Consider the following 11,631-nt stretch of genomic DNA (forward strand, 5'->3'; position numbering starts at 1 on the left):
GAAAATATTCTCCCTTCACTGACCCCATCAAAGCTCCTAGGAGTATTGTATTGTTCAATGAGACCAATGAGCAGAGGTACCGGCCTGAAGTCCCACACCACCAGGTTCAGGAACATTTCCTCCAGCCGTCAGGTTCTTGAACTGACATGAGCAACCCTAACCCTACCTCTGCAATGAGCACTACGGACCATTCTTTCAAGTTGGGCCAAAGGGCGTGTTGCCATGCTATATGACTCCATGACTCAATGACATCTTGCGTTCCCATGGACTTGTTTTTGCACTAATGTCTTGCTTTGCAAAGTCTTTATCTTCACTGTTTTGTGTAACTTATGTACAATTTATGTATAATTTATGTTCTGTGTGTTATCTAAATCTATGTGCCTGTGATGCTGCTGCAATCAAGTTTTTCATTGTACCTGTACCTCACTGTACTTATGTGCAAGACAATGAACTGGACTTGGACTCTCATTCTTCTAAACTCTTGAGAACAGAGACCCAATCTGCTCAATTCTCCTCATATGACAGACTCACTCCCCCAGGAACCAGAGTGATGAATCCTTACTCCACTGTGTCTATTGCAAGTATGTCCTTCCTTCGAAATGGAGACCAGGATTGTACACAATGTTTCTGGTATAGTCTCCCTTTGTTTCAAGGAATTCTTACAGGTCCTCCCCAGGTTACAGCAGGCTTCCGTTCCTGTGAACTGTTTGTAAGTCAGAAGTACATCTGCAAACCAATTCCCAGACATCAGAAGATGCCTGCAGCCTCATAGCAGCTGGAAAATCCATCCCACAGGTCTCCCAAATGATCGTATGTATGAGCTGTACAAAGGTCGGGCATTTGTAACCTGGGGAGGACCCATACTCTTGTACTCAAATCCTCTTGCAATAAAGACCGATATACCATTTGCCTTCTACATTTCCTACTGCACCTGCACCTTATTCAGTAGCTTGTGTACAAGGACACTGGGCCCTTTGAGCATCAGCATTACCCAGTGCTTCACCATTTAAATAAATTCTCAAAATAGTAGATAACCTCATATTTTTCCACTTTGTACTCCACCTGTCACATTCTTGCCCACTCATTTAGTTTGTCCACATCTCCCTGAAGCCTCCTTACAACCTTATCACTGCTCACATTCCACTTAGTTTCATGTCATCAGCAAACTTGGAAATATTGCAGTTGATGTCCTCAACCAAATCAGTGACATAGATGTGTTTTGGGACCCAAGCATTGCAGTTCCCTACCAGTTACATGCAGTCATCCTGAGAAGAAGCCATTCATTCCTGTTCTCTTATCTGTCAGTCAGCTTTGTCCACACCAGTATATCACTCCCAACTCCATGTACTCTGACCTTGTTCACCAGTAAAAGCTTTCCCAATATATCACATCCATCAGGTGCCACTCACCTACTCAAAGAATTCTCAAAGATTTCCAGTAGATTAGTCAAACACGATTTCCCTTTCACGAATCCATGTTGACTCCACTCCATCATATTATTATTTTATTAATATCACATCCTCTAATATAGATTCTAGAATTTCCCTAATTACTTTCGTGAGGCTAACTAATCAAAAGTTCCCCATTTCCCCTCTCTTTCCTTTCTTCAATAGTGGGTCACAATTGCTACTTTTCAATCTGCAGGGACCATTCCGGAATCTACAGAAGATGATAACCAGAGATCCACTATCTCCACAAACACCTCTTTCAAAGATCTGGGATATAGATCATTGGATTCTTGGGATTTACCAGTTTTCAGGCTCATTAACCTCACTCAATGAATTCCAGCATCTCAAAGGATGGAGATGTTAATGGAACCCCCATCCCTTTAGTTGTTTAATTGCCCAACACTATAAAGAATTAAATAAACAGGGCTGAAGAGCTTTGATCATGGGATCACTTATCTTGTCTATTATGTGTCTTTTCCATGCTTAGTCCAGTTGTAGCTTCATCAGATGGTCAGTTCAATGCAATGATCTGTCTTACTCCTGGGAATCTCTGGCCCATGATCGCTCAAAGTGGAGAAGGAGCATTCGGGATGGTGTTGAGAACCCTGAGGTCATGCATTAGGACCACACAGGGTCCCTGCCAGTTAATTTTCTGTAACTTATGCACAACAACATCTTTGGACACCAGCGGCAAAAGGAGCAGACCATCTCACAACCCATCAGTCACCTCCTGCCTCATCTGTGGAAGAGACTACGGTTCCCACATTGACCTCCTCAGCTTCCTCAGAACATAGGGAACTGCAGTAGAAACAGGTCACCCTCAATCCCAAGGACCTGCCTAAGAAGAAGACTTCATTTTCTTTCCAGAACTGGAAGGGTTAACTAAAAACACACCATCATCTCTCACTGTATGTTCCTTACTCCATTTGATTATGTATAAGCAGAAAAGAGTAGGTGTAGTGCACACAGCCCAATTGTGATATGACCTGAGCTGACTTTAAATGGATCAATAACTAATTAAAGGAAGATCACTTATTGTACATCTTGCCGAGAAAGGTCACCAATGATTCAATTTCTTTTTCAGGAGTCTGTCATCACTTGAAGTTGTGGTAATAGATAAATGCAAGAACATCCATTCAGTACATAAAGGGCAGCACACCGTCAGTGATATTTACTCTAGCTATTGACTTTTGTTGTATACTTTCCATGTGCTGTCCTAAGTATGTTGGCAGTGCTGACACCCACCAATACTGTGGGTGTCAAAAATCTGAAACAAAAATATTAGGAAGCATTGTGGAGATGGGAACAAAGTATCCAGAGTAACCAACATCCTCTTTGTATTCTGATGACGGCTCATTGGCCAGAAATGGTAATATGCTTATTCCTTACCCGATGAGCTTTTCCAGCAGTTTCTAGTTCTATTTAATGTCCATTCCTGGCTTGCTTCTTTATTGAACTGCTGTGGTCTCTGTGCTGAGGATGTAGAGTGGAGAGTGCCAGGTGAAATCATTCTTACTGTGAAGGGTCAGTGGAGTACATGCAAACTGGGAAGGATGGAAGAGAGGAGGACATAGCTGGAACAATCCAAAGATTGGCATAATCCAGCATTTATCACGCCTTATTCAATCCTCATTCACTAAAACACACAAATACACGGACAGACAAACACATACACAACACACACACACACACACACACACACACACACACACACACACACACACACACACACACACACACACACACACACACACACAAACACTTACACAAATGCCCACTCACTAATATACGTGCATAAATTCAATCAAACATCTACACCTGCATTTACATATACAATAAACTCTGACAATCCACTCTTACTATTTGGAAATCCTTATGGTTCAGCACCTGGCTCATCTGGTTCTATTTCCATTTCTCCTTTTCCTCTCACCAGGCCCTATTCGTATCATTCCTTATAAACTCAGCATGATCCCATTCCCATGTCCCTTATAAGCCCACTGGGACTGTGTTCCCATACTCCTTATAAACTCACCTGACCCTGTTCCTACATTCCTTGTAAGTTCACCTGAACCTTGGTCTCCCACTCCCCATAAATTCACTGGGACCCCATTCCCATGCTTCCTTTGCTGAACTCATCTGCTTCTCTAGATTTAATATACTGCTCTGTGCCATTCAAAACTAGTGAACAAAAAGCGTGTAAGGGCATCAGTAGGAGTAAAATCCAATAGTTCAGAAAATCTACCAGTTCAACATCACCAAAGTCTTGAGGGTACCGGACTATCGGAGTTTTACTGTAACCATTGTAGCAATGTAAGCAAGCTTGAAGATGCCTCTTGGACCAGTGTTTCTTGTTGTATTTGTAAGCTTGTTGTGCCAACAAACTGGCATTATTCCCACTAACTTGCAGAAATACTGGCACATCCTAGAGTATTGTGTGCCGTTCTTGTCGCCATACTACAGGAAGGAAGTGATTGCACTGGAGCGGGTGCAGAGGAGATCCACCAGCATGCTGCCTGGGATGAAATACTTCAGTTATGAGGAGAGACTGGAGAGGCTGGGCTTGTTTTCCTTGGAGTGGAGGAACCTGGTAGAAGTCTATAAAATAATTAGGGGAATAGATAGGATAGTTAGTAAAAAAATCTTTTTCCTATGGTTGGGGTGTCCAAGACAAGCGGTCAAAGGTTTAATGTGGGAGGTAAGGGTTTAGAGGGGATCAGAGGAGGATTTTTTTCATATAGAAGGTGGTTAGAATCTGGAACATGCTGCCTGAAGAGGTGGTGAAGGCAGAAAAGCACTTGAATCGCCAAGATATATGGAGCTATAGCAGGTAAATAGGATTAGTGTAGGTAGGTCCAACGTGAACATGGAAGGCTGAAGGGCCTGTTTCTTAAATTCAAGTTTATTGTTGTCACAGACATACCTACACAGAGTATAAATGCCATGAAAATTAGCTTTTTGCAGTAGCAGCACTGTACAGTACCAGACGAGGACAAACATAGGTTAACATAAACTTAAATTTGAGGGGTGGCATGGTAGCACAGCGGTTAGCGCGACGCTATTACAGCGCCAGTGATCGGGGTTCGATTCCCGTCGCTGTCTGTAAGGAGTTTGTACGTTCTCACGTGTCTGCGTGGGTTTCCTCCAGGTGCTCCAGTTTCCTCCCACATTGCAAAGACGTACGGGTAGGTTAATTGGGTTTAAAATGGGCGGCGTGGACTCGTTGGGCTGGAAGGGCCTGTTACCACGCTGTAAGTAAAATTTAAAATTTAAATGAACATACTATAAATTATACATAACTTACGCTTGTGCAAAATAAACAACAAAATAAATATAATGACACTGGTGCAAGATTGAGAGAGAAAAAATATAGTCCGAGGTAGTGTTAAGGTTTTTCAGCTCGTTTCAAGAACCTGACAGCAGTGGGGAAGAAACTGTTGTTGAACCTTGACATGTGGGCCTTCAGGCTCCTGTACCTCCTGCCTGATGGCAGCATCGAGAGGAGGGCATGGGCTGGATGATGGGGGTCCATGAACGATGGATTTCACCTTTATGAGATAACAGCTCTTATAGATGTCCTCGATGGTGGGAAGAGCTGTACCCGTGATGGAGCTGGCTGAGTCCACCACTCTCTGTAGCCTCTTGTGTTCTTGTGCATTGGAGTTTCATAGCAGGCCATGATGCAACCAGTCAGAATGCTTTCCGCTGTACATCAGTAGAAGTTTGTCAGAATCTTCAGTGACATGGCGAATTTCCTTAAACTTCTAAGAAAGTAGAGATACTGGTGTGTCTTCTTCATGGATGCATCTATATGCTGGGCCCAGGATAGGTCCTTCTGTGTTGTCCGACACGATGACCCTATGACGGATGCTGCCTTCTGAAATAGAAAAATGACTCATAATTACACAGCAACCATCACATTCTTTCCAAGACATCCCAACGTTATTGACATACTTTTGAAGTGCAGCCACTATTGTACTGTATGAAACATGGCAGCCAATATGTACACAGAAAGCTCCCACAAACTGCAATATGATGATGACAATAAAACTCCAATGCACAGGAACACATGATGCCACAGAGAGTGGTGGACTCAGCCAGTTCCACCATCGAGGACATCTACAACAGCTGACATCTCAGGAAGGCAACATCCATCATTAAGGACCCCCACAATCCAGCCCATGCCCTCTTCTCAATGCTGCCATCAGACAGGAGGCATAGGAGCCTGAAGCCCACACCTCAAGGTTCAACAACAGCTTCTTCCCCACTGCCATCATGAACCAACCTGAAAATCCCTAATTTTACCTTGGACTGTATTTCCCTTAACTCGCACAAATGTCATTGTTATTTTTTTGTGTATCCGTCATGTAAATTATGTATAATTTATGTTAATTTAAGTTTAGATAATTTATGTTTGTCAAGTTTGTAATGTACTGTTTTGCTGCTGCAAGAAAGGTAATTTCAGGAAAACTGAAGCTACGTTTTTCAGTGCCCATTTAAAGATCCACAATACTAGTTACTGACTCGAGAAGGTAGAACCATAGAACCATAGAACCATAGAACAATACAACACAATACAGGCCCTTCAACCCACAATGTTGTGCCGACATTTAAACCATGCCTAAGACTATCTAACCCCTTCTTCCCACATATCCTCCCATTTTAAATTCCTCCATATGCTTATCTAACAATCTCTTGAATTTGACCAACGTATCAGCCTCCACCACTACCCCAGGCAGCTCATTGCATGCACCAACCACTCTCTGGATGAAAAACCTCCTTCTGATATCTCCCTTGAACTTCCCACCCATTACTTTAAAGCCATGCCCTCTTGTATTGAGCATTGGTGCGCTGGGAAAGAGGCACTGGCTGTCTACTCTATCTATTCCTATTAATATTTTGTATACCTCTATCATGTCTCCCCTCATCCTCCTTCTCTCCAAAGAGTAAAGCCCTAGCTCCCTTAGTCTCTCCTCATAATCTATACTCTCCAATCCAGGTAGCACCCTGGTAAATCTCCTCTGCACCCTTTCCAATGCCTCCACATCCTTCCTATAATGAGGCGACCAGAACTAGACACAGTACTCCAAGTGTGGTCTAACCAGAGTTTTGTAAAGCTGCATCATTACTTCGCGGATCTTAAACTCGATCCCACGACTTATGAAAGCTAACATCCCATAAGCTTTCTTAACTACCCTATCCACCTGTGAGGCAACTTTCAGTGATCTGTGGATATGAACCCCCAGATCCCTCTGCTCCTCCACACTACCCAGAATCCTGCCATTAACCTTGTACTCCGCCTTGGAGTTTGTCCTTCCAAAGTGTACCAACTCACACTTCTCCAGATTGAACTCCATCTGCCACTTGTCAGCTCAACTCTGCACCCTATCAATATCCCTCTGCAAGCTTCGACAGTCCTCAACACTATCCACAACACCACTGACCTTTGTGTCGTCTGCAAACTTGCTAACCCACCCTTCTACCCCCTCATCCAAGTCATTAATAAGTATCACGAAAAGTAGAGGTCCCAGAACCGATCCTTGTGGGACACCACTAGTCACAGCCCTCCAATCTGAATGCACTCCCTCCAATCTGAATGCACTCCCTCCACCACAACCCTCTGCTTTCTACCGTCAAGCCAATTCTGAATCCACACGGTCAAGCCTCCCTGGATCCCATGCCCTCTAACCTTCTGAAGAAGCCTACCATGTGGAACCTTGCCAAACACCTTACTAAAATCCATGTAGACCACATCTATTGCACTATCCTCATCAATTTTCCTGGTCATCTCCTCAAAGAACCCCGTCAGGCTTGTGAGACATGATCTTCCCTTCACAAAGCCATGCTGGCTGTCCCTAACCAGTCCATGATTCTCTAAATGCTCATAGATCCTATCTCTTAGAATCCTTTCCAACAGCTTGCCCACCACAGACGTAAGGCTCACTGGTCTGAAATTCCCTGGACTATCCCTACTACCTTTTTTGAATAAAGGGACAACATTTGCCACTCTCCAATCCTCCGGGACAACGAGGACTCAAAGATCCTAGCCAATGGTTCAGCAATCTCCTCCCTTGCCTCGCGGAGCTGCCTGGGGAATATTCCATCAGGCCCCGGGGACTTATCTGTCCTAATATTTTCTAACAGCTCCAACACATCCTCTCTCTTGATATCTACATGCTCCAGAACATTACCCTTACCAACACTATCCTCAGCATCATCAAGACCCCTCTCTTTGGTGAATACTGAAGAGAAGTATTCATTGAGGACCTCACCCACTTCCACAGCTTCCAGGCACATCTTCCCACCTTTGTCTTTAATCGGACCTACCTTTACTCTCGTCATCCTTCTGCTCTTCACGTACGTGAAAAAAGCCTTGGGATTCTCCTTAGCCCTACTCATTAAAGACTTTTCATGTCCCCTTGTTGCTCTCCACAGCCCCTTTTAAGTACGCTCCTTGCTACTCTATATTCCTCATGGACCCTATCTGATCCTTGCTGCCTACACCTTATGTATGCTGCCTTCTTCTTCCTAACTAGTCGTTCCACCTCTCTTGTCACCCACGGTTCCTTCACCCTGCCATTCCTTCTCTGCCTCACCGAGACAAGTTTATCCCTAACATCCTGCAAGAGATCCCTGAACAACGACCACATCTCCATAGTACATTTCCCTTCAAAAATGTCATCCCAATCTACACTCTTAAGTTCTAGCCTTATAGCCTCATAATTTGCCCTTCCTTAATTAAATATATTTCCATCCTCTTTGCTCCTATCCTTGTCCATGACAATGCTAAAGGTTATGGAGCAGTGCTCACTGTCCCCCAAATGCCCACCCACTGAGAGACTTGTCACCTGACCTGGTTCATTACCTAATACTAGATCTAATATGTCATTCCCTCTCGTCGGCCTGTCAACATACTGTGACAGGAATCCGTCCTGGGCACACTTAACAAACTCTGCCCCATCTAAACCTTTGGCACTAAGCAGGTGCCAATCAATATTTGGGAAGTTGAAGTCTCCCATGATAACAACTGTGTTATTCTTGCACCTTTTCAAAATCTGCCTCCCAATCTGCTCCTCAGTATCCTTGTTGCTACCAGGGGGCCTATAGAATACTCCCAGTAGAGTAACTGCTCCTTTCTTGTTCCTAACTTCCACCCATACTGACCCTAGAGAGGATCCATTCCTGCCCTGGTGACAGCCAAGTCTCTGCAAGAGCCACAATATCATAGTCCCATGTACTTATCCAAGTTCTGTTACAGACTCAGTGAAAGTCCCTTTAAGATAGAGAGTGTGTGTGTATGTGTGTGTGGGGCGTGCTTACGTCAATAGAAGATAAAGGACGTAATGACGTTGTTGAAGAGGTTAGAAGAGGAAGAAGGAGAGAGAGAGAGAAGGGAGAGAGACACCAGCCTGCTTGTTTTCTCTATCGATGGATGAGAAACAATAACTGTGTTTGCCACTGAAATCCATGTATGGAAGTTGGAAGTAATCCGGTGGAGTTCACTTTGTTGCTGACCTGTAGAAGGAAACAGGTATTTGTGTGTGGACGACCACGGTTCGGATGCTTTTCGGAGTGAGGAAGTCACTACCGAGTAAACACTGGAGTGTCGTTTGGGTTCCATCGTGGAACATTTGGATTTCGTATTTACTCTCTCTATGTTTTTCTACATCTACATCTTATCTTCAGACAACGGTGGTTGTTGAAGAAGCCCTTGCTCATGTTTCACCTTATGGCTTGCGGAACTGAACTTTAAGAACCATTCCGGAACTGGGAGTTTTGGACTTTGTCACACACACACACGACGAGTTTAGTTTTGGGGTTAACGTTCAAGGTTTAACATTTTTGAATTCTAACATACTAACATTTTTACTTTTATTTTACGTATTATCATAAGTAGTGATTAATAAAATAGTTTTTAACACTGAATCATGCTCAGTGTGTTTCTTTTGTTGCTGGTTCGTGACAGCTCTCAGTTCATCACCCTTATTCCTGATACTTCTTGCATTTAAGTAAATGCACTTTAGCCCATCCACCTTTCTACTTTTATACCCTGTACTCAGCTTGTCCTTCCCCAAAGCCTCTCTACATGTTAGATCTGACTTTTCCACATCCAGTGCTTCCTCTGACCTACCCCTCTGGTTCCCATCCCCCTCGCAAACTAGTTTAAACCCTCCTGAACCACCCTAGCAAACCTGCCTGCAAGAATATTGGCCCCCCTCGGGTTCAGCTGTAACCCGTCCTCTCTGTACAGGTCCCACCTTCCCCAGAAGAGATCCCAATGATCCAAAAATCTAAAACCTTCCCTCCTGCACCAACTCCTCAGCCACACATTCAACTGCCATCTCCTCCTATCACTATCTTCACTATCACGTGGCACTGGCAGCAATCCTGAGATTGCTACCCTTGAGGTCCTGTTCTTCAGCCTTCTGCCTAGCTCCCTAGACTCACTTTTCAGGACCTCATCCCTCTTCCTACCTATGTTTTGGTACCAACATGAACCACAACTTCTGGCTGTTCTCCGTCCCGCTCAAGAATACTGTGGACCCAATCAGAGACATCCCGGACCCTGGCACCTGGGAGGCAACATACCATCCGGGATTCATGCTGACTGCCACAGAACCTCCTATCTGTTTCCTTGACTATCGAGTCCCCTATCACTACTGCGTTCCTTTTCTCCTCCCTTCCCTTCTGAGCAGCAGGACTGGTCCCCGTGCCAGAGACCTGACTACTGCTTCTTGATCCCTGTGGTTTATCCCCCTCAACAGCTTCCAAAGCGGAAAACCTGTTATTTAGGGGAACAGCCTTTGGGGCCCTCTGCACTATCTTGGTATTGGTATTGGTGTTGGTTTATTATTGTCACTTGTACCAAGGTACAGCGAAAAGCTTGTCTTACAAACTGATCGTACAGGTCAATTCATTACACAGTGCAGTTACATTGAGTTAGTACAAAGTGCATCGATGTAGTACAGGTAAAAACAGTAACAGTACAGAGTAAAGTGTCACAGCTACAGAGAAAGTGCAGTGCAATAAGGTGCCCCTGTTCTCTTTCTTTTTATTTTTCTCTCCCCTGACAGTCACCTTCTATCTACTTCTTGTACCCTAGAAGTACCTGCTGTAAGGGGGGTGACTGTCTCCCGATGCACAGTATCTACCTAACTCTCTCCCTCCCTGATGCTTCACAGTGCTTCAAGCTGTGACTCCAGCTCATCAATTCTGAGCTGAAGTTCCATCAGCCTCAGAACTTACTGCAGAAGTGGTCACCATGCACCACAGCAGGGTCCACTAGCTCCCACATCAATCAGCTGCTGCACATCCATGTCCTCCATCTGGACTAATTGTTTCCCTACCTAGTTTTATCCTACCTAAAATTTATAACAATAACAGGTAATGGGTAAACCTTACCTTTACCTACCAACTACTCACTCGCCTCGCCCCTTTACATCTCAGCCTCTTGAGCCAAAGCCCAATCACTCTGCTTCCTCTCACTCTGCTGCCCGCTCCGAACGCTGCCCGCTCCGAATGCTGCCCGCTGGATATGGCAGTCTTCTTTTTAAACTGCCTGCGTGCTAACTGCTTACGTCACGAGCCTGCGCAGTCTTGCCCTGCTATTCCCGATTAGAGAAAAAAAACTTAGCTGCTCCGAAGTCCGAAGTCCGCCGAAACAACCCGAAAACGAAACTGCCAAAGTTGTTTCTTTCGCTTTTTAAACTGCCCACGCGCTAACCACTTAGATTACGCGTCTGTGCAGTTTTGCCCCACTATTCCCGATTAGAGGAAAAAAAACTTAGCTGCTCTGAAGTCCGAAGTCCGTCTAAATGACCCAAAAACAAAACTCAACTGTCCACAAATATGTAACCAGCTAAATCTGGAGTAGGAACCCAGACCTCATCGAGCTAACCTTTCAGAGTGTGTCCTCTGTCAGGTCATGGTGAAATCTTGATTCATGCAACTTCTGAGCTCTTCTGGGAAACACCCAGTCATTACTTTGGTGGTGGAGACAAAGCATACTTGCCTTCAGGGAGAGGTAGTCCTTCTCTGATAATGGGCATGACATTTGTTACATGTTTATTTCATAGATTCATAGAGTCACAGATACCTCAGAGAAACAGGCCCTTTGGCCCACCAAGTCCACGTTGCCCATCAACCACCCATAGAACCATAGAACCATAGAACCATACAGCACAAT

The 11,631-nt window shown here is 44.5% G+C and overlaps 1 long non-coding RNA gene across 1 annotated transcript; it reads right to left on the bottom strand.

Moving 5' to 3' along the window:
- Positions 1–4,491: 4,491 nt before the first annotated feature.
- Positions 4,492–10,950, bottom strand: LOC127571669 (uncharacterized). Its single transcript, XR_007956500.1, has 3 exons — positions 10,858–10,950; positions 4,994–5,322; positions 4,492–4,694 (listed from the first exon to the last, which is right to left on the bottom strand). It is a non-coding gene; the product is annotated as an uncharacterized LOC127571669 (long non-coding RNA).
- Positions 10,951–11,631: the final 681 nt, after the last annotated feature.

Source organism: Pristis pectinata, chromosome 6 (genome assembly GCF_009764475.1).
Source record: "Pristis pectinata isolate sPriPec2 chromosome 6, sPriPec2.1.pri, whole genome shotgun sequence".
Classification (NCBI taxonomy): domain Eukaryota; kingdom Metazoa; phylum Chordata; class Chondrichthyes; order Rhinopristiformes; family Pristidae; genus Pristis; species Pristis pectinata.